General features: G+C 36.8%; 1 long non-coding RNA gene across 2 annotated transcripts in view; it reads left to right on the top strand.

Moving 5' to 3' along the window:
• Nucleotides 1-10223: 10223 nt before the first annotated feature.
• Nucleotides 10224-23272, top strand: part of LOC139728922 (uncharacterized) — a 63944-nt gene continuing 50895 nt past the window's right edge. The window contains exons 1-2 of one of the 2 annotated variants that reach the window (XR_011710843.1): nucleotides 10224-10336; nucleotides 11542-11623. This is a non-coding gene — a long non-coding RNA (uncharacterized lncRNA). Of the gene's footprint in view, nucleotides 10358-11541; nucleotides 11624-23272 lie in introns of both variants that reach the window. The other variant, XR_011710842.1, reaches the window with a different exon arrangement.

The raw sequence follows: 23272 nt of genomic DNA, 5'->3' as shown, positions 1-23272 counted from the left end.
ATTTAAAAAAAAAACTTTTCTACCATGATACAGATTTGGAGAATAATATGAACTTGAGCATGTTTCAATATCAATGTGTGTTATTGTACAAATTCATCAGGAAAAATCACACTTTGATTGCAATATTTACAAAATGTATCAAAAAGTGCAAAGATTTAAGCTGTTTGTCCATTTGATTGGTAAAGTGAAACATGCTGCTGAATGTTTTTTTCTTCCTGAAAATCACTCCTTTTCAACTGACATTCATCTTCTTTGGGTAAAGTGCTCTTATATCAAGTATGGGTGTGAACAGGAAAAAAAAAATCCTTTTGTTTCCATCTCTGAATTTATCAACATATCTTTGCGATAACTGTCAGTAGTATCGATACCTGCGTGGAATTATTGACAAATCAGGAGAGAGTTGTCATTTTTTTGATACATAAGTTGAAATTGGAGTAATTATTGTGCTGAATATGATTAATTGGAATTATTTCAACTATAGTTCGTCACAGCTTGCAGGCCAGCAATTTAACTTTGTAGTGACTAAAGACTGTATCACTTGTAAATCTGACTACATTATTGTACTTCTCACCAGGGGTCCTCTTTTAATTTGCTAAGGGCATTTTGCTGTCTTGCAGAGTGAATGTGAATAGGGCAAATCTCTTGTGTTTGCTTTGTGCAATGTGCTGTCATAAAGAACAAGTGTGAAAAGGGCAAACCCTCTTGTATAAGTGGTCAATAGTGTGTGTGTGTGTGTGTGTGTGTGTGTGTGTGTGTGTGTGCGGGCGTGTGTGTGTGTGAGAGACTGATTTTAGTTGTATCCAACCAATGCTATTTACACAGGCTTTCTGTTCTGCTAGATTTCACTTGGATAAGATGCGAAAGTGCAGCCAGCTTTACCAAGATTGATTGAGGAGTTGCTGGATTTGACATGAAGTGTAACCAGACCACTGTAATCATTTTTAATCTGTACTCATGAGACCTCCTGTTTAAAATTTTGTGCAAAATGGTTGAAACTCATAGCCTGTATTATTATTATCTTTATTATTATTATTATTATTATTATTATTAGTAGTAGTAGTAGTAGTAGTAGTAGTAGTAGTAGTAGTAATAGTAGTAGTAGTAGTAGTAATAGTAGTAGTAGTAGTAGTAGTAATGGTAGTAGTAATAATAATGATAATAATAATAATAATTAAAACAATAATAATGATGATAATGATAATGCTACTACTACTAACACTACTACTACTGCTACTACTGATAATAATAATAATAATGATAATAATAATAGTAATAACAACAACAACAGTGATAATAGGGGTATTCATGATGCCCTGTACCACTCAATCTGAGTGCTCTAAGGGCACAAGAACTTGACATTACAATAGCAATAATGAAATATATGAAGGAAATAAACAGGAACAAATGGCTGTCAGCCATTTTTCTAGCAAGCATCATATTATGCATTGCTAAATTTCAAAAAGTCGCATGGTAGGTACGTTAGTACACCATCAAATCGTGTCTTACTTTGGTACCGAACAAAGTTCCAGATATCTGATGCCAATTGATGCCAATTTTAAGTATCATTCAGTTGAATGAATGTATAGATATTAAAGTCTCCAGATCATCAACTTTTGTAACCCATTGTATCGATGAAATCGCATATATCTGGTTTGATATTCTTTTATAGGTAATTTTTCATTGTCCATTGCTCGTATTTGTTTAAGGTAGAATAATTATAAACTTCTCATCCATGCTTAGATTTATAACTAATTTGTAATTTGGCAACACAATGTATAAGAAGATTAATGTTTCTGTGTCAAATTTTCAAATTTGGTAATTTTTCTGAGTTTGTGCAGATTTAATGAATGTAAACTGCACCATCTAATCTTTCACCAATCCGCTGATGCATCAGAGTTGCCGATCTAATGAGGAGAATGTAATGATTTTTCAGAAAAATTACCCAAGAATATTGATGGGATACTAGTAATTCTTAATCTTAGAATTAAAAAAAGATAAAAGTCAAAAACTTGTGCTCAAGTTTTGAAGTTATTTCTCCATGTCTATAGTTAAACCTACAATTTGGAGATCTATTTCATGTCAAGTGTTTGTGTGTCAAGTGTGTGTGTGTGTGTGTGTAAAAATCCAGAAATTGATGTTTTGCAGTGTCCTACATGGCTTAGATTACTGGAGTTCCTATATTTTCATGCACCTGTAAGTCCTCACTTGACAGCCGTGCTCATTCCTTAATTAATAGCAGCTCTTTGCCGGCAACTCAAACAAATCTTGACCCCTTTCAAACATTGGCCCAGAGTAACCCGCTCTCTGCCACCTCTTGCTTAGCTTATCATGAAAGAGGTTGGGGGGTGGGAGGGGAGGGAGAGGAGAGGAAACAATCGGAAGGCAAAAATAGAAGATGGAAGAAAGTTTCGCTATAACTTTGGCACTGAAATGAACGTGATGTCGCGGGGAAAAATATGCCGGGCCGAGGCGTAACTCATCACCATGATGGAAGACGGGAATCACGCATCCTCCCTTCCTCCTTCCTGTGTGCTACATCCCAAACTCTACTCAGAGTCTTGAGGGTGTGGTAACCCTCATGTGTAGATCATCCTGGGAATCATGTCAAGGGGGGGGGGGGGGGTGGAAAATACCCATCCTTTATTTTTTACTATGCCTGGGACTGACAAATTGTTAATCCAATTTTTCATGTTGTAATAGTTGCATGGGGAAGAGACTTTACTCGTTCCTATTAAAGGTGACTGAAAAATGCTCAAGTTCAAATAAGATATTGGTAATGGAACAGCTTTACACTCCTTTTTTTCATGAATGTGAATTTTCTAGATTTGTACTTTAACCCCTTGAAGACAAGTCCCGAGTACACTCGGGCAGGTGTCTATGGGAAATGCGTGTTGTGGCAAAATCAAACTGTCCTCAGTGGGTTAATAGTTGAAATTTGGCACACAATTAGTTAGGCAATTTATGTGAGACAGGATATCAAACTGTACATTGGCTCGATATCAATGTCAAATTTTAAATCTCCATTAGCACTCTGTTGAAGTTGAGACATTCTAGATCAAGAGCGATGAGCGCCCTTTAACGGTGGATACCGGAATCGTACAAGAAACCATCATCATTATCAACATCTCTACAGTGTGAGACAGAATAGACTTCTTTAATTTGCAGCAAAGTGATTGCACTTGTCTGTTACCAAGGTAAAAGGAAATTGCAGAAGACAATTAAGGCATTATGAGTGTGACATGGGAAAATAATTAATTTAACAGTAGACTTACAAGTCAGTGTGAACATGGAAGGCAATCAAAATGAGTCCAAATTGGAAGCACTCGTAGAGTGCAAACGTGTGCTGAAGCCATAGAGTCACTAATGCCATAAAATTGTGCAAGCATCATTAAAGACAGAAATCCTGGATATGGATCAAGCTCACAATTCAGATCACCACCAAAAAAGTGATGACACCTATTATTCCTTTTACTGCAAACTATGTACCTCTCCTGGAAATATTGTCAAAGTCCTTTTGCAGCTTTTTGAGTACTATTGCTAATGGAAAAACAAGCAAGCAAGCAAGCAAGCAAGCAAATGCCAGCAACAACATAGCCTCCTTTCATTGTGGGATGCATATTGGAATTGCATGCCTACATCAGATGAAGGACACATGGATTCAACGATTGTACAGTGCACTCCTGTTATAATGTACACGGTTTTAATGAAATTCTTGTCACAATGAAGTAAAAATTCAGGTTCAAAAATTATCATCTATGTATCTTTCTATACTTTCTGTTCAGCTACAACAAAATTTTGATATAATGAAAGAAAACTGGTGGTCCAGACAACTTTGTTACAAATATGGTAGTGCACTCTAAGTTTTGCAGAGTTCATGTGTTCCAAATGATGATTGTGTAGAACTTAATGCAAAGACTTCATTCAAGAAAGGCCATGACTGTAGTTTGATTACATAACCATCCACTCTTCATACGTCAAATCTGTTTGGACTGTAAAATAATCTTAGAAATGCATGATGAATTTTGCTTCACGTTTTTCATGTTTTTAGTGGACAATGTACTTTGTTGGGGGGGGGGGGGGGGGGGTATAAATTTGACCCCTATGGAACTTCTACATTGAGTTGACTGTACATGCTGATGGATGGACTTTTGACGAGCTTATTAGGTTTAGATATGTGCATTCTCCACATACACATGTTGAACAAATGTTTTGTTTATGAACTTTGCATGATATATGAGAATATTACTTTCCATTATGTTACAATCTTTTAATCACACTTCAGGCATCTTCTGTTCTCTAGGACAACACACACACAATTGTGAAAAGTGATTTTAATGTTCTTTCTCTTAACATGACTAATAAGGAATTCATTTTTTTACTATTATTAGATATCATTCTAAGTTTGTAATATACAGTATGTCCCAAAAAAAATTACAATGGGGACCTATGCAATGATATCTTTAAAAATATCACATCAATCTAAATACAAATTCAGGGTATGAAGCTATAACTCATTGCCCACATCTTACAGAAAACCCCATTCGATTTGCTTCAGTGGTAAAAGAGAAATGAGGAATTTTGTAGAGGATGTCGGGAATCTCTTTTGTCCAAGTTCTGTCTATTGTTCACCCGCAAAATCATCAAAGTGCTAAACTTGGAAAAATCAGACTCATGACACGCTTTACAACAGTCTACATTTCTCTGTGACCGCTTAACCAAATTGAATGGGGTTTTCTGCAAAATAGTGCTAAGATGTTATATTTTAAGACCCTGAAGTAGCACTTAGACAGGTGGATCATTTTGGATGTTATCAATTCGAGAAATTGATTGTAATTTTTTGGGGACATACTGCAGTATATCACACAAAAATTACAATCAGATTTTCACATTGATAACATCCAATATGATCATTTTTTTTTCCAATGCTACTTCAGTTTCTTAAAGTATAACATCTTAGGTCACTGATATATTATCTCTCATAGCAAGTGGTGGGAGAAAGACAAAATACTTTTGATCAATTTATGTGCTTTGACATTACATTGTCAATGCCCTATGGCTAGTAAAATTCAATCAGACAATTTGGTTTTGTCTTGAAACGATGTATTAGGCCTGTCATTATCTCAGAATTTTTTTTTTTCAATCTAGTATATCATTAAAGTCAGACAGTTATCTTCCTAGACTGGGAGTGCCCTGGTAATTATTAATGTTTGTTTAAAATTAAGACATCGCAGAATGTTGAAAAAAAAATGTTGTCTCACATTTCCCGCAAGTCAGTGTGTTTTTTATTCTGCCTATTTGTACGTCTATATTTGAATAAATCATGGCTAACAGGTTCAGAGCAGATTGGCTGATCAAGACTTTAGATAGGCATGATAAATGGCTAAGAGCTTTTCTTCTAAACAGTCACGTCTGCAGTCCTGATTGATGTTACCGCATTGAGTCCGAACTCATCTAAACTGTCACAGTCCATAACGGATCCCATTAAAACTTGGTCATCTTTTCCCCTCCCTACCTCTCCCCCCCCCCCCCCCTTCCCAGCAGACAACATGTATGTAAAATTCTTATCTGATAGTCGACGTATGTGGAGTATCTTAGGAAGAAGGCTTTCTGCAAATGGCGATATGGAGTTATCGGCAAATTAAAAGAATTTCTGTGCAACTGTTCCTTTGCCATTAGAGTCGTCATGAAAATCATGTTCATAACAGAGGCCTCTGTGAAACACACATAGATGATACACAGTAGATGGGTACTCAGGGTAGTCTGTGTCCAGTTTGATTCATGTTATTGATAGTATTTGTCTGTTTTATTCACTTTTTTTGTGGTAGGGAGAGGGGATTCATATGATGAAAAAATTTAGATGAATGGACTTTAAAAATTAAAAAAACTAATGTTTGTCATCGTTCGAGAATTATCTCGTTAAATATGACTTGAGAAAAAGAAGAGAGAGAAAATGGAGAGAAAGCAAACAAAGTTCTGTGATAGGGGACTAACAATTTCCCTGTGCTTTTAAATCACCCACAAGCCACCGTGCCCCATCTTCTGACACCCAAGAAAACCTCTCAAACTCATGGATGGGAAGGAGCATTTTTTTCTCTCTCTCTTGTTTTTTTTTTTCTTCCAATGTGCAAGGAGAATTCAAGATAGCAACAATGACAACAACAGTTTCACCAAATCTAACAATACGGAGATTGGACAGTTCTCCACTATCTCTCAGAGTTAATCAAAACTTTAACATGTTTTTTGACACCAGTCTTTATTAGACTGTCTTAACACGAGTCGAGAAATGTAACTGTGATACTGAATTACAATTACGATTACAATTAGAATTATTGTCTGCACACGTGACTAAGGAAAGCTTTATGGATTCTTCAGTTTTGCGGTTTTGAATTTCAGAGTGAGGGGAAAAGGTGTGGCTTCTTTCTGAGTTTTCATTAAAATCACTCTTGAGCAGTAAGGAGCATGGCTTTTCTGCAGAAGTGGTCGAAAGGTCACCGTAAACTCCGCCCCCCAATAATGTGATTTGGAGGTCAATCTGCACCCGTGACTGTTTCGTTCCGTGATTCCGGAGAATCGTCACTGGAAAACACCTCCGGACGATCATTTGAATCGCGATTTGAATTATGATTCAAATCACTCTCCACAGTTCCAGTTCGCATACACACATGGCTAATAAAATGCATCATTTTGAATTAGGAGTCTAGTGATGCATCACGAGAATCGTGATTCAAATTGCACACTCTCAGTACGTGTGAAAACGACCCATAGAGTTCACAGTGACAGGATAACAGGCTATGCAAAGTCTAATCCTGAAAGAGGTGGACATTAAAGAAATACCAAGGAAACTGAAATCCGACAAGTAATCCCTCACTTGTTGATGTCACTCCTTGTCACACTCCTTCCTCTGGGTTGCCTCAGGTTCTTTTGTATGAATTTTTAAGGAGAATCAGAGGCATTAGAGAGCAAAATAATTGATGGCAGTTTTGCCAATATCTCTTAGCCTGCGTGATCGTGGAATCACGGTCAATAAGGCAATTGACGTCAGCGAGTGTCTGCAAGAGATAGAGACAGAGAGAGACAGAAAGAGAGAAATGAGATGAAATCTTACAAATGAAATTGGATCGTGGTTTCTTTCATGGAAGGTCTACGAAGACAGATATTTGGTGAAGACGTTTTGTCTTGATTCGGGGTGTGAAATACGATGAGGGTAGAAATAATGAGGTGTTCTGAGGGAAGGGAATGGTTGTCCTCAACTCGCACAATCTCACGGTCTCGGGGTGGGGTTAATTTCAGACAGTTTTAAACTTGTCACTTGGAATTGACTTTCTTTGGCACGTCACTGTCTCAATATTGTCTCCATACCATGTTATCAAGGCTGAATAACTTCAGTGTGGTCTCGATCAATCCACTCATTTATAGGGCATCAAGTAGTAACTTCTCAATTACAGACAGTAAAATATTCCTTTAACCCGTTGAGGACAGGCTGATTTTGCTACAACACACATTTCCCATAGACACTTGCCCATGTATACTCGGGACTCGTTGATCAGATGCATAATTTCACAATATTTTTCACCCATTGTCTATGTGCATTTTTGTGTATGTATACATATATGTATATGAACTGTAAACTAGAAACATATGCGGCATAAAACTTTTGCAAATTTGGAGTCGAAAGCCTTTTTCTCTACGTACGGTATAACTTTTGTGAAGTGGTGACCAGCATTCAATGCATTGTGTAGACAAAAGCTTTTGCATGCATTTTACTTTGCAAATCTTGGCTCATTGTAAAATTTGCATAAAGTTTCATGCAAGGGAAAATTTCTGGTTGTACAGTAGATGCATCTTCAGTGTGAGTTTTCAGGAATATTTCATATTGGTACAATTGAGACCAACTCAATGAAATACTTTTGAGTTCTAAATCTTTGTCGCGACTGTGTACTGTGTGTGTCACATATTATGCAAGTCCAGTTTTTCGTGAAGTGGTTCTTCCCAACAATTTCACAAGTGGTTACATTTGCAATTGTGGAGTACAATAATGGATGGAGGACTGTACATGTGCATGTCACATTCATTTCAGGTTCAGAATTAATATTTTTACATGTTATAGAATTCGGAAATGACACCAGACTCGTAAATTTTGCAAAAATAAAAGGCCCTCGGAAAAGATCACATAATCATTATTCCCTCTCATGATTTGCAAGCAGCTGATGGTAATAAGATTTTTTTTAAGCTTTCCAGTCTTCATTAGCAGTTGCAATAAATGGCAACCGAATGGCATGAAATTTGAAATGCAGAGCTCATGAATGTGAAATCATGAGTCTCAGTAACAAAATAAGAGGAAGCTCTGACTTATGGGAGACTGTGCTTAAAACTGATTTGAATTGGAGATGTTATGCGTGGGCAGAGACCTATGTAGCCAACACCAAGGCTGTTGTAGCATACTGCACAGGATGTGTATCATGTTGCTGCAAGCATTCTAGAAGCAGCTATTGATGATTAAAGTTTTTGTTTTCAACATCGATCTGTTTGTGTTTGAGACGGAGGTATACATAATTGAAGTAAGATCTTGCATACGTGAAGTAAATACTGCCGTACGAAACTCTCAATCACTATACTGTAAATGACAATATTTTTGTGCAGTTAATTTTTCACACTGAGCAGCTCGTAAATGTATTTGCGGGTTCTTGAATTCATGCTGTGCAATTGTCAACCCATTCAAAATGTGCAGAGAAAATTGTGAATATATTTGAACGGGTCTTAGTTGCATGAAATACGCGAAAATTAATGTGCCGTGAAAATTTCCACATTTGCAATATTTCAGCAAAGATGGTCCCTGCACTCAGTGGGTATTCCTTTCTTCATTTCTTCTATTGGAAACTAACCTTCATATCAAAAGTGCCTTTTGAAAACTTCTTATCACGCAAATAGTAAGTGGAAGCTCAAAATCTGACAATTAGCCAAAATGAAATGAATGTTAATGAATGTTATTTTGAAGTTTCTACAGTCATCTTAGCGCAGTGAAAACCACAGTACTACAGGAAAATCAGTCATAATTGATATGCATAAATACGCCCAGTCAGAAGGCCTACATCCCCAGTGATAAGACCTTGTTTTATTTGTGCATATTTTACTAATTTTTTGTGTGTATATGATTACTTGTTTTGTTATCCTTGTCTCTTTTACATTTGTAATTCTTTGTGCAATTCAGTCTTGACTGCAAGATATGAATATCTATATCTATACAATTTATCTATCTATCTATCTATCTATCTATCTATCTATCTATCTATCTATCATTCTTTCTTTTCTTTTTTTTCCAGTTTATTTGTCTATCACCCCTCAACCATAGCCATCCCCTTTAGAGTCATCAATAAAAGGTCATTTCTGGAATAATTTTGTGCAAAGAATATGATTTTACCTATTTGGTCCATAAAAAAAAAGTGATGAAGTTGGGCGTGATAGATTGTAAACCTGTGTGGCAATCGAAGTAATCTCCTCATTTAATTTTCCTAGTGTGTGACAAGCTTTGAGTTCCAGGTATCATCTCCCCACGCACATAATCACTTCACAGTTCACAATAGAGTATATCTGTATGTAATCTCTCCCCCCTTTCTATCACTATATATCTGAGTTATATCTATGATACACGATATACATTGTATGTATGTGCATATATATATATGCATATATACATACACACATGCACATACACACACACATACATTGACAGTCTAGAACGCATTTATATGAATGTACATGAATCACATTTATTCATAGAAAGGGGCAGTAGACAAGACTAGTGACAAAAATTCCCGTTAACATTCTCGTAATATCACCAGCCATGTATTTGCGAGCATCCCTTATCATCTTTACAAATTGATTGATGTGTCAACCATGCCATCCCGAAGTGTGGAACCACCCGAAAGCTGCTCTGGATGATGCCTCCCTCTCTCTCCCTATCTCTCTTTACCCCATCATCTGAGTGTGACATCACAGACAGCGACAGCCAATCAGAGCCTGGCTGTCTGTCTGCTCTCTGTTTTTATCACACTGTAACTTGTGTTGTGTGTGTGTGTGTGTGTGTGTGTGTGTGTGTGTGTGTGTGTGTGTTTTGTGTGTGGGTGGAGTGGAGGAGAGTGGTGGAGGGAGAGAGATGAGCAGAGAAGGACAGAGTGAGGAGTGATGAACACATCCGAGTCAGAGCACAGTCAGTCACCAGAAGTTCTCGGGATTGGTGGTGGTTGCTACTGTGAGCAAATTTTGTGGACCTGTGCTTCCGTGTGCACATGATTGTGTGTACTGACGCAGTGGTTGCTACCAACTGGAGGAGTAATTGGTAGGCGGATTTTTCTCTCTGGTAGGCACAAGTTTGCTCCTCTTCTAATAACCCCTTGCACTTCCACACGTTTGTTTCTCCAGATCGGCATCGTTAACATTTTCAAGTATGTGATCTTACAATGTACATTCCTTTGCACATCGTATCAAGTGAACCCTCTCCTCCCTCCTCAAGATATTACGATCATCAATTTGTTGTTGTTATTGTTGTTTCAACGATGCCATACATAGCTGTGTCACCTGCGATGGGCCCTAATTAGCACCTACTGGCAGTGGTTCCCCTAAATGTCTAATGGCTGATATGACCTTGTCGAATGCTCTACTTTAGCGGTTGTTCGTTCCCATCTGGTCGCCACATGTCCATGCAGGGAGGTTTCAGGGGTGCATCGCACATTGTGAGAGAGCTTTTACACATTTTTTACTCTCAAGTGATTGCGGCATTTAGCTTCGCTGCCATGAACGAAGGGATGTAATTAGCAGCTTTTTCTCGGATGGGTTGTGTGGTTGTAGCAAGACAATTAGTGGATTTTTCACATATGCTGTAAGTTTGCAGTCTGTGTTCTTGTATTTGCTTTTCTTTTGCATCATTTATTATCGTCATTAAAGCTCATTTGTTGTTGTGTGTATTGAGGTCATAATGATTGCCAAAAGCACCTGTCTTTGTAGATCCATGAATTTGTCAGTTGTTGAAAAAAAATGGAAAAAAAAACCCCAACATGATGGTACATGAGGTGATTAATCTAATCAAATATGCAAATTTAAGTCTTTGTTCCTGACTGTAATTTACAGCCTTTTTAAGGTGTTGATTTTCTTGTCTCAAATTTTGGAGTGCCTATTACAGAGCTTCTAAAGATGTGCTATAGATGTTTGTTCTAAGACAGCATGGTGTATTCCTTTGCCTTTATGCCAATTAGTTGTCTGTCTTTTTTGAAGTGTTGAAAAGTGCAAAATATTATTAATATGGCTGTCTCAATTAATTCTTTATCTCTTAAGACATTACTTTTCACCTTCTTCCATGTTATTGTGAGAGAATTAAATTCAGATAATGTCATTCAGTTTATATTTCATAATTCCTTACCAATTCCAAGCTGCACCTGAATCATTACACTGCCTAGCTTATCCCTTGGTTTTAATGTGTGATTATTGTTGTACATCATGTACATAAGTATGAAATTACTGTCATCTGTTTTCCCTGATTCTTTCTAGGAACTAACTGTCGTAGGACAAATCTAAGGAGTGATAATCTTTAAATGGACAGACTGGCCTGGATGTATCTCACAGTTTAAAGGTAAGACCAGATACCTCTGACATATTCCTCTTTAAATTTCCTTGTTCTCCCTTTAAAAAAAGACACACACAACGTGATATGCACTGCAATGCAGTCCAGAGAAGCATCCGAGAATGCCTGTTGTATTGGAAATTAGAATCTTTATGCCTGAATGGTAGTATTAGAAGATTTTAGGTACCAGTGGCCCATTTTTGCTAATGAGAAATAATCCAGGGGAAAACTTGCCACCTCAGGCCTGTATGGTTTATGGTAACAAGTGGTACATGCTTGATGCTCCTAATGGTAACCGAATGACTGGGTGCAGCGTAAGCAGATGATTAATGAAAAAGATATATTCCACTCATTGGAGGTCACATTGGAGTGAGAAATGAAAGAAAAGACAACAACTACAACAACTACAACTACGACTACGACTACGACTACGACTACGACTACAACTACAACTACAACTACAACTACAACTACAACTACAACTACAACTACAACTACAACTACAACTACAACTACAACTACAACTACAACTACAACTACAACTACAACTACAACTACAACTACAGCTACAACTACAACTACTGCTACTACTACTACTATTTCTACTACTACTATAACTCTATATTTGAGGGTAATTACTTTAGTGCACTGTATGTGTCTGTCTATGTGTACATCTCTTTATGTGTACATTTAGCAAATTTACAAACTTGGAGACAATGTAGGCCTGCAATGTACTTTTGTCAGCAGAGGAAATATTTCGGCATATTAATGATTTCATAGATATGAGTCAAATTTGACCACCTCGAGATATATGGGGTGTATAACAAATAGTGCTTAGGCTGTTATGAGACAGCCATTTTGTTCATAAGAAGAGAATTCAGGATCTGAAATTGGAGTTTGCATTTTCCAGTGTTTTCACACAATCTGGGGTGTATATCTTTTCCAGGAAGGAAATGATTTTGCCTCTTCTCTTGGAGAGCGCTGCTTTTGATACAGTACTCAAGTGAATTGTAGTACAAAGAAGTAAATTTGTTCGTTAAGATCAAATGCGTGCAATCACCTCCTAAATGCAATTCTAGTGGTCATGTGAATTTATGTACTGATCGCTACCTTTTGTAGCCTGCAACAGCACTGGGTGTGTTGTGTAGAAGCCTAGATATGTGTGTGGATGTTTGTTCGTATGTCAGGTTGCCAAGTATTTCAAGGTGAAAGCAGGGGGAAGATAAGTGGCGTGTTCATTTTTTTTTTTTTTTAGAGTGTTGGCGAGTGTGTAGTGAAGAGCTACCAGGAAGAAAAAATGCATATATATGTACTTGACTGACTTTTCATGTTTTCACGTTTTAGGTTTCACATCATATTTGTTTCATGCCACATTCACAGAAGTAATGTAAATCTCACTGAGTTTGATGGATTAAGATCAATGCTGCTCTCATAGTTTGTCTTTCACATCCTGTTTATTCAGGCTGTCCCAAAGCTATTTAGCCCTTTTGTGTGCCCATGCACAGGGCTTAAAGGGCGTATGCCCCTTTTGCAACACCCTGAAAATTAGGTTCTTTCATAAACTGGTATATTATAGAGCTCTAGGTAATTAACCCGTTGAGGACGGTTTGATTTTGCTACAACACGCATTTCCCATAGACACCTGCCCGAGAATACTCGGGACTCGTCCTCAACGGGTTAAGACCTTTCCCTATCATGGCAGAGTAATAAACCTTCTTTATGATGGATGGGAACACAATATTATAGATTTCCAATGAATTCATTTAGACCCCGAAAAAATTCCAACTGTTACTCTCAAGACAAAATGGGAGCATATTCTCACCTGACATAGCTTAGTTTTTCATTTCTTTAAAAAACAACAACTCTGTGGTGCTTTACAGTAAAATTTCATACACAGCGTTCTGGAGACATTATTCTGCAGCCATGCAAAATTTTGTGATGTTTGCAAAAGGGATGTATGATCTGTAAAGCTCCAAGCTTTATCGTCACCATTCAGATAATCCCTCCAAACTTGATGAAGTTGTGAGTTAGCGAGCCCACGTACACATGTGTAGGTGTAGCAGCGTGCCTCAGTACAACAGACAGAAAGACCATCGAGAAAGACCATGAGAATGACACGGATTCATAGTCTCCATTCATTGGCAATTATTGTTCAGGCATCTGTGCCAATCGGCAGTGGCAGCACTTCAGTGGTCATGCCAATCAGTAAACAAAGGGCACTATTAAAGGGACTTAATGAAGTCATTGTATGCTGCTGTGTGAATGCTATATAAATATGGAGATTATATTCCCTCCCATGACTCAATTGTGATTTTCTAAAATTTCTAACTTACTCTTGAAGGTCGGGAATAACACTTCTGTTTTTATTCCATCAGTATGGTTCTTAATCACAAATTCAACCAGCTGGACATTTATCTTACATGTCCCAATTTTGTATATATATATATATATATATATATATATATATATATATATATATATACTCTGTGTGTGTGTGTGTGTGTGTGCGTATATATATCAAATTGGGGCATATATATATATATATATATGTATATATATATATATATATATATATATATATATATATATATATCATACTCGCGAAATATATGACATATATAGTATCCCATTGTTCTCCAATCTGAGTTATCACTGGTCACTAAAGACATTCAAAGATGATGTGAATAGACATTCCTAATCTGGCAGCCATGATGATCATATGCCAATATGAGTTGTCACTGGTTACTTAAGACATGCTTAAGACACTCTTTTAGCCTTGCTCTGTATTGAGATCAGTTTAAAGGGACAAGCAACATTTTTGTAAACAACTTTTTACAATTGTGAATACTCTCGTTTACGTCATTGTTACTTTCAAAGTGAGCATTTGAAATTAAAAATTATATTTATATTTTTAAGTAAAATTGTACACCATGCTTAAGTTAGAAATAATACAAACAGTATGGCTAGAAGTTTTATCGAATTTGGATGTGAAAGAAAAAGGTTCTGGAATTTTAAAGTGTCATATGTTGTCAACATATTCACAATGCTGGTTGCGACCACACTCACAAATTGAAAGAGGAGATAACCCTCATCCTCTAGCAACTCTCACATTAGTTAGTGCGCCAAAATTTTTATCCTAACTACGTTTGTGGTTGATGATTTAGCGTCTTGCTACACCTTTCCCCTAAAAGTCATCATTGACAAGTCATTGCAAGACTACAACATTGTAGTGGTATGGATTCATCCCATTATTATTGATGTCAATGAAAGAAAGAAGAAAAAATTGATGAAGATTTATACATTTGATACTTGCGACTAACATCACAGATTGATGAAAATCTGAGGAAACATCAGAATTCAGCACCCTTTTTTTTTGTGATGAACCTTAACTATTCAGTCAATCTGATTTTATTCTTGTGTATCATACCAATGTAAACATTTGTGGGATTGCACTTTAAGAACTTGGGATTTACCAGCAGTGCCTCAAAAACATTGGCCTCAAATTGAACTGCCATGGTAATAACTTGTACAAAATTCTTTTTTTTTTCTTGATGAGTGGGTTACAACTGTTTAGACATTATTATATACATATAAATAATGTACAATATATTGACTGTGTGGACCCATTATGTGACATCCAAATGATGGATTGAAAGTTGGTCAAAATATGTTTCACTTTCATTATTTCTGAAGTGTGTTCATAAATGTTACATTTCTGTAATTTTGCAAGCACTCGGAGCCTCATGGAAAGAGCGCATTAAACATTAATTGTTTAGTAGTGTATAAACCATTGAAGAAGGAAATCAAGTATGTGTAATAGCATACAGAGTTTGAGTAAATATGAAGCATATGTTATGCATACAAGGTCAACATGGTTTTAGCATGTGTATGATCATCACAAATGAAGAGCTCAGTTCTGAACAGAAACATAACTAGCGAAAGAGAGATAGATAGATAGATAGATAGATAGATAGATAGATAGATAGATAGATAGATAGATAGAGAGAGAGAGAGAGGGAGAGAGAGAGAGAGAGAGAGAGAGAATACAATAAAAGATGCCTGATCTCTCAGGAATCTCTGTGAGATACTCAGAAATATTGTTGTATATTTCCTCCCCTTGACTTCGATGTTTTGTATACCAATGGAAATTTGCATTGAAGGAGAAATAAAAACCTAACATCCTCGAGTATATATGCAAGGCAAGGGGGGGGGGGGGAGGGGTCTTGGAGTTGAGTCTGTATAGCAGAATTGTAAGCCAACAAACCACTGTAGTATAAGACACATGCAAGTGACATGAAAGCTTTATCACAAATAAAAAAGATGCAATCAATAGCATTTTTTTTTCTGCTGCTGTAAATTTTACATGCTTGTTGTTGTTGTTATTCCCTGTCTGTTGGGATTGGCAGTATTCAGGGAGAGAAAAATTGTGAAGAAACAGGGGCTGTGGGTGGGGAGTGGGGGGATGGGAAGATATTTTCCCCGCCAGTAAAAAAGAAAAGAAAAAAGGAGGAGTTAGAAGAAGTTTTTATAAAATGAAGATGAAGAAGGTTAGTATTGCTGGAGAGTCTGCAATTATGGATAGTTTTTTTTTCTTCCTTCTTCACATAACTTGTGATAAAAATTGAATGATTGATCTTACAAAGAGCTACAACGACAAAAATGAGAAAGAAAGAAGAGAAAGATATGAATAATTTCATGAAGATGAAGAGCTAACCTTCACTTGTTTACCTCAGGCTCTGATTTTATCTAAGGAATACTTCATCATGGCTGTGCGCTGGGAATAAGTCTTGAAATATTCAGCCTTGGCCGTTGTCATTGTTACCTTAGGGTATGGCAGAATTTGTAATACCATAGATATATGTGTGTATATATATGTGTGTATATATCTATATATATATTTCTATTGAACTTTCTATCTATTCATCAATCTATCTCTCCAGTTATCTCCATTTCTTTAGATATATCATTTTGCCTTTGATTATCTCCATGTTATGTTTGTGTACATTCATCTATACCTCTGTCCCAGTCTTTATCTAGATTGGTGAAAAATTATACCAATGTGATTTCCCTTGCTGGTCTATCTTTTATGTTTCATCTTTTTTGTTCTACATCATTCAATTTCTATGCTTGCCTTCTTTTAATGTAATGACTTTGGAGACAAGAATATGCAATATTCTCAAGGCATCATGGGCACATATTGATAATCAAGGGGGCAACATAAACTGAATTTATTCGATTTGATCTGATAATTGTTTATTGAAACAAACATGCAAAGTAGTAGCCCGAAGATGAAGTTATAATACATCACATTGAAAAACATATCAATTACACCAAACAACATGCACTGTATAAACATTTCAACAATGACATAACAAATACACAGCATCATATCAAAACAATTAACAGTTCATACCGATTATTATACAAAATTGGGAGTCATCCGTGATGACTCCAAATTTCTAATCTTGGTGTAATTTTTTCAATGATGATGATGATGATGAAGAAAGTGATACAAATGTTAATGATTGTAATAATGGTAATGACTGTAATAGTGATAATGAAAATAATGATGATATTATACATGATTATCTATAGCATTTTGTGTATGTATCCATAATGTATATAGATAGATAGATAGATAGATAGATAGATAGATAGATAGATAGATAGATAGATAGAGATAGGTAGATAGATAGTAGATGAATATGTAGATAGATATAGATATATAGTTAGATAGATAGATACAATTTAAGTATAATTTTGCGATACACCATGCTGATCTATTTTCTCTCATCACAAGTCTGGTGATACAGATATCTGTTGCTCAGCATGGAAGTAGGAAAAGACGACCCTTTTACATAATGGAGTCAAAAGGGTGTAAGAAATTGATGGATCTCTGGTAGTTTGCGTTTTCTTGTTGAATATTTTAAAGAACTTAGCCCCCCCCCCCCCCCCCCCCCACTCTCGATTCCATTGAAAAGGAGGCATTAAATCTGCCATTAGTAAGGCATAGATTCTTGCCTTGGAATGATGGAACTATTTTTGGATTGCACAGTGGAATAAAGTCAAATTATTCAATTGCTGCATATTACTTGGTTAGTTTCTGAACGTGAAAGCCTTACACCAAATTCTTCTGTCGTAAGATATTTCTATGTTTAGCAAAGCTGTATATGAAGGCTGTATATATGAGTAAATTCTTCTTTTTTTTATTGATGGTCCATTCAGGCCACCAAAGTGATACAGTTTCATATTCCAGTGGCATTGAAAGGGGTATGTACCATGATAATGATGTGAAAATTAGCAAGTATAATGAAGAGCTTCAAATAAATGTGCTGTGACTAGGAAGTAATATTTGGATACAAAAAAAAAATAAAGCAATTACGAACCATGACAATTGTCTGACTACTGACAGGTATGATAAAGGACTTCTAATACTATGTTCTGTGAAGAAGTCCACTAAGTTTTTCATATTCAATACTGAAATGAGGCAAAAACACAACTTTTTGATGGCATCACATATTCATGAAATGATGGCATATTTAGAATAGGGGTATACCTGCTTCACTTTCTAGATAATTACAATCTGGCTGTGAACAAAAACAGTTTGCCCAAATTCTCCTGTGGCGACTAGTGGCAATTTGGGAACCCTTATCGTGGCAGCTGTGGTAACGAAAATTCATGCAGTTATCAAGCCATTAGCTTTAAGTTATTTTTCCCTATTCTGGATGACAAAAACACATGAAATCAATTTTTACACTCACATTTGTATGTATGTATGTATGTGTGTGTGTGTGTGTGTGTGTGTGTGTGTGTGTGTGTGTGTGTGTGTGTAGACCAAGTGGGCCACCAAAACATATCATTTTGTAAAGATGGTGGCCCGACATCTATTGCTTGTGGCCCCTGACTACGAAGTCACTGCTAATGCTGAGCCATGTCAATACTCATATTCATATGATTTATGTATTTCATACAAATCTCTGCATAAATATATGCAGAGTTACAACAGTACATTTTTATAGCATAATTATATTGTTATTGTGTAGTACTTTTTTAACATTTCTGATGATTGAATCTGTATCTAGACTGAATATTTCTTCATACCGTTAGCACAAGCTCCCTGTTTCCTCCTATACACAGGCAAATGCTCATAAATGCAATGTCACATATAATTACATGTGTGTGTGGGTGAGTGTACGTCATAAAACAATTAGATCACGTCAAGCTCCCCCCCCCCCCCCCCCCCTTAAAGCAACCATTCTCAGGTGCAGAAAACACCTGTGTTATGTCATCTCGTTATGTCTGGAATGCATCACCTTGCCTCTATGAAATGAACCTGTACCAGATGGGGAAATTAACCTTTTTAGCAAGCCAGGGGACACCACATTTCACAAATTAATGTACTTTGCTGGGGAGTGCGGACAGGCTTTTGACTGATTCTCTCAGCTGTTTATTAGCTCCCCTGATACCTAATTTCTCATAATCTAATAAATTCGATAAAATCACACAAAGCTATGCTTCATCTGATCATACGAGTCCACACATAAACCTTTGCCATAGAGTGAGAATTTCTTTCTTTTTTCCTAGTCGTAGCTTTCTAGAGAAGAACTGATGAATGACGTACATGGTGACATGCAGTACTCGTGTAGCAACCTAACCAACTTCAGATTTTTTCATTGTATTTTTTATTTTTCATTCATTTTTTTTTTTATAGTTGGGGGAAGTGGTGTAGTGGGAACGTATAGAATACGAACCATCTGTATGAGAGAATTTCATCTTTTCATCTCATAAATCAAGACTCTCAATTTTCTTGGGTCTCATTTTTGTGGAGGCAGATGATGAGAACGCCAATGAGAACGCCAATGATATGTCCCCTTTATTCTCTTTCTATCAACATTTCTACCACATTCATCCCTGCAGAGAAAGTATGTGATATTATGAATTCTTCTTTTTGTCCGTCTGTAGGCAAAAGCATTCTTTTGTATTGCTTTTCACTTGTGCTTAAACATAGCATGGTTTGAGAATGCTGCCGCTCAGAGGATTAAAAGGGTGGAGATAGGAGTATTGGATATGTAACAAGAAAAAGAAAAGACATCTTTTAAAGTTTCCATAGAGAGAAAGTGAAGTAGTGTCAAAGAATGAATGAAAACAAAAACTAAAAATATGCATTAAATCCAATGCAAATGCTGTATGACAAATGGGAAAGTATTTTTTTTGCATGATTTTATTTTGTGAATGTTCTATAGGTAACAATGAGTATAGTATCAAGTGATATACATATGTACTTTACTTTTCCAGGACTAGGGAAAGGTATTTGAAATATTGGGATTTTTTTTACAGATTAGGATTTTACTATCACTTATTATGCTCTTAGAACATAATTCTAGGGCTTTTAACTTTCATCTTTTCCCAAGTGGCCAGTCAGACCGCTTAGGCAGGAGATAAGTGTACGCATGGAAAGATATTCTATGTACAGTATGTATGATGGCTGCTCTGAAGCTAAATAATCTATCTGAATGAGATAATAAATGTTTCAACTGGGATGGTTATTGTAGAGGAATTCATTTTAATCAACAGTTGTTTACTATATAGACTGGCATTTCATATACAGTGGAACCTCTCTGTAGCGGCCACCCAAATCAACAAAAGTGATGGCTATAGACAGGTCGTGGCCATATTGAATTTCAGCACTTGCATTGTATAATAGCATAAGATACCAATGTCATTCTTTAAAAAAGAACAGAAAATAAGTTTGTATGAGCAGCTACAATATGGGGATTTTTTTTTTTTGGTACAATTTACTTCAGTTTATTTATACATTTTTTTTTTGGTCTTGTTTTTGCCTACACCCTCCAATACGTTCTTCTGATTTTTAAAGTGACATTTTCGGCCTGAGGAACTGCACTAGTTCATACCAGTTTGCATGAATGGGGTTCACAAGTGAGTTTGAAAGGATTTTGGTAATGTGTGAAGCTGGCGTAAACAACAAACAATACCCAGACAAGTATCCCATTGTCCTTATTCAAAGTGATTTTAATCAATAATTAGTCGGCATTTTGGTGAAATTATAAAATGTTATTAGGAGCCCTCTTTGCCTTTGTAGCATCTATTCAGGGTGGCATTACCAAAGCCTAGATACAGTTAAGTTAGCGGTAAGACGGCTTTTCACGGCGAACAGCTGCATTAATTTTGTCAGTCATGTCTGTGTGATTGTGACTGAGCTAGGACTCGGTAGAATTCACGCAGTGAATGTAAAAGCCAGCGTATTCATGGCTGATTTTACGGTTCAGCTAAATTTTTGTGGCTGCTATATAATTCATGCAATAAACGTAAAACCAACATATTCATGGCTGATTTTGCGGTTCAGCTAAATTTTTGTGGCTGCTATACGCAGGTAAATACTTACCATGGGATAAAAAAATGAGTGGCCGCTCACCGCGTTAGGCAGTTGACCGCTATATAAAGGGTCCATAATACAGCAATTTCATATGGGCAGGGAATAATTTTCCTGGTATCGCATCGCAATTTGCTATGCATTTTTACACCACTGCTACCCAAACTGACTTTTATGTAGCAGTTTTTTTCCATAAAAGTGTGCAGGATACCATTTGAAATATTGTTCATCAGGTGAAATTGCTAATCAAATTTGAGTTGGAAAATTATTCCCTGATGGGGGATTTTTCAGTGGCCACTGTAAGCAGGTAGCCACTACAAACAGGTGGCTGCTTAGACAGGTTTGACTGTATTTGTTTCTCCATGTTAACAGGGAGGTGGAAATAGGGTTTTCTAGGTGCAAATGAAGATGAGTCCTCTCTGTTTACAGGAGTGAGACATATAGATATTCTCTGTATGCATGTCTCACACAGCCTTCTGCCATGTTGCCTGTGGGGGAAATGTGTATAGCAAGGAACCAGAACTGTACCATGGCAAGCCTCCATGGCCACATGTACCATCCTAGTTCTCTTTCCAATTTTGTTTTAATATCTTCCCCCCCCCCCCCACCTCCTGTGGCATATATGCATGGGTGTGAGTATGAATCCTTCTCTGGGTGGCTGCAAGACAGGTAATATTTCAAAGCGGGCTGCTTTGAAGCACAGACCTAATTTTGATGGAGATGCATCTCGTCTGCCAACAAAAAATGGTTTTTTTTTTTTTGGTTGCTGTTGTTGTTGTTTTTTGCCTGAGTGTTTGAACATCTGTGGAAAATGGCCGTATCACAAGATAATAATCATTAGATGTGCATAGTTGGCAGTTGCGCCCTCAATATTGCTATTTCTCAGAATTTTATCAGCCACTGGATGACGAGCAGGCACATTTCTGGAAACATGCTTGCTTGGCTGTGACAATAAGATTTTTGCCTAGCAACCAGTTTGTCAGACGAACTGTAATGAAAGCGGTAGCCGCTACTTGTGCTGAGCGATTTTTAGTGCCATGGGGGTTGGTGGGATGAGGTGGGGTGGGGTGGGGAGAGGAGGCCCTGTGTGCAACCTTTAATTGTCCTCATCAAGAATGATGAATGGATTGCTGTTGGGAACACTTTAGTCGTCTGGTATGAGATGTCATGCCGACAAATCCAAGAAATTGAGCAATTAGGCTGCAGGGAAAGAACTCTCCCTTTCATACTCTTGATGGTGGGTTCTTGCGCTTTCGGCAACCAAGCAGACATTGGCGTTGAATGAGCATCGCTAAATTCTGGTCAGAGTAGTTCAAAATGCTGATTAAAGTTTTCATATGATGATGATGATGATGGTGGCGATGACTCATTTGCTGAGGTGCTGCACAATGCCCCAAATTGCTTTACCAAGTCTAATTGCAGTTCTTCACAAAGGGTGTGTTCACATGTGGTCAGCTGATGATTAGAATTGCATATTAGTTGTGTACTGTTGCTAGTTCATGTAGATATGCAGTGTCATGCAGTGCAGTACAGTTGCTATAAGTTATATATTTTACAATGTTAATTAATATGTCATTTTCCCTTGATATGTTCAGTACAGTGTTTAAAAGTACAAGCAAATTACGGTCTTGAATCTGCACTTTGAAAATCAAGGTTAAATTTTCTCCTAGACCATATCACCATATAGAAAAGGATTACCCCTTGAAACAAGAAACAAATTATGCATATGATATATTGATAAATTGAAATAGCATCATGAAAAGTCATGATGATTTTCATCCAACTCATTTTTTTCCAGCAATCTCTTCAAACTGACATTCTCCTTGCTGTTTCTTTTTTTCATACATGAAATGTTGCAAATCACACCTTATCATGCCAGTATCATCATCTTTAAGATAATTCTAACACTATTTGGAGCATGATGTTCATACACTGCACTGCAGACAGACAAAGTGAACTCTTCCATACATATGCAAAGGAACAAAAACCACCAACTGAAAACATCGCAAAACATTAACAAATTTGAAACTGTATATAGGGAGTTTGACCAAAGAAGTTTGCCGTCATCCAGTTGGCTGTAAGTTTATTCTAAAGTACCTTAATGAGGCCATGTAGGATGATATACTGGTATTCAAACACTCTGATCATACTGACAATTTCTCTAATTACGACATTTTTTAGGGGGGATGGAGGGGGAAGTTTGTAGCATATTTGTTGTGCTTTATAGCTCTGTGACAAGCTTCACTTGATTTTGAGTCACCCTTTGA

The sequence above is a fragment of the Diadema antillarum genome, unplaced genomic scaffold (genome assembly GCF_040938485.1).
Source record: "Diadema antillarum isolate AM-2024a unplaced genomic scaffold, OU_Dant_1.0 seq00000205_RagTag, whole genome shotgun sequence".
NCBI lineage: Eukaryota > Metazoa > Echinodermata > Echinoidea > Diadematoida > Diadematidae > Diadema > Diadema antillarum.
This window is presented reverse-complemented; position numbering and strand designations above follow the sequence as displayed.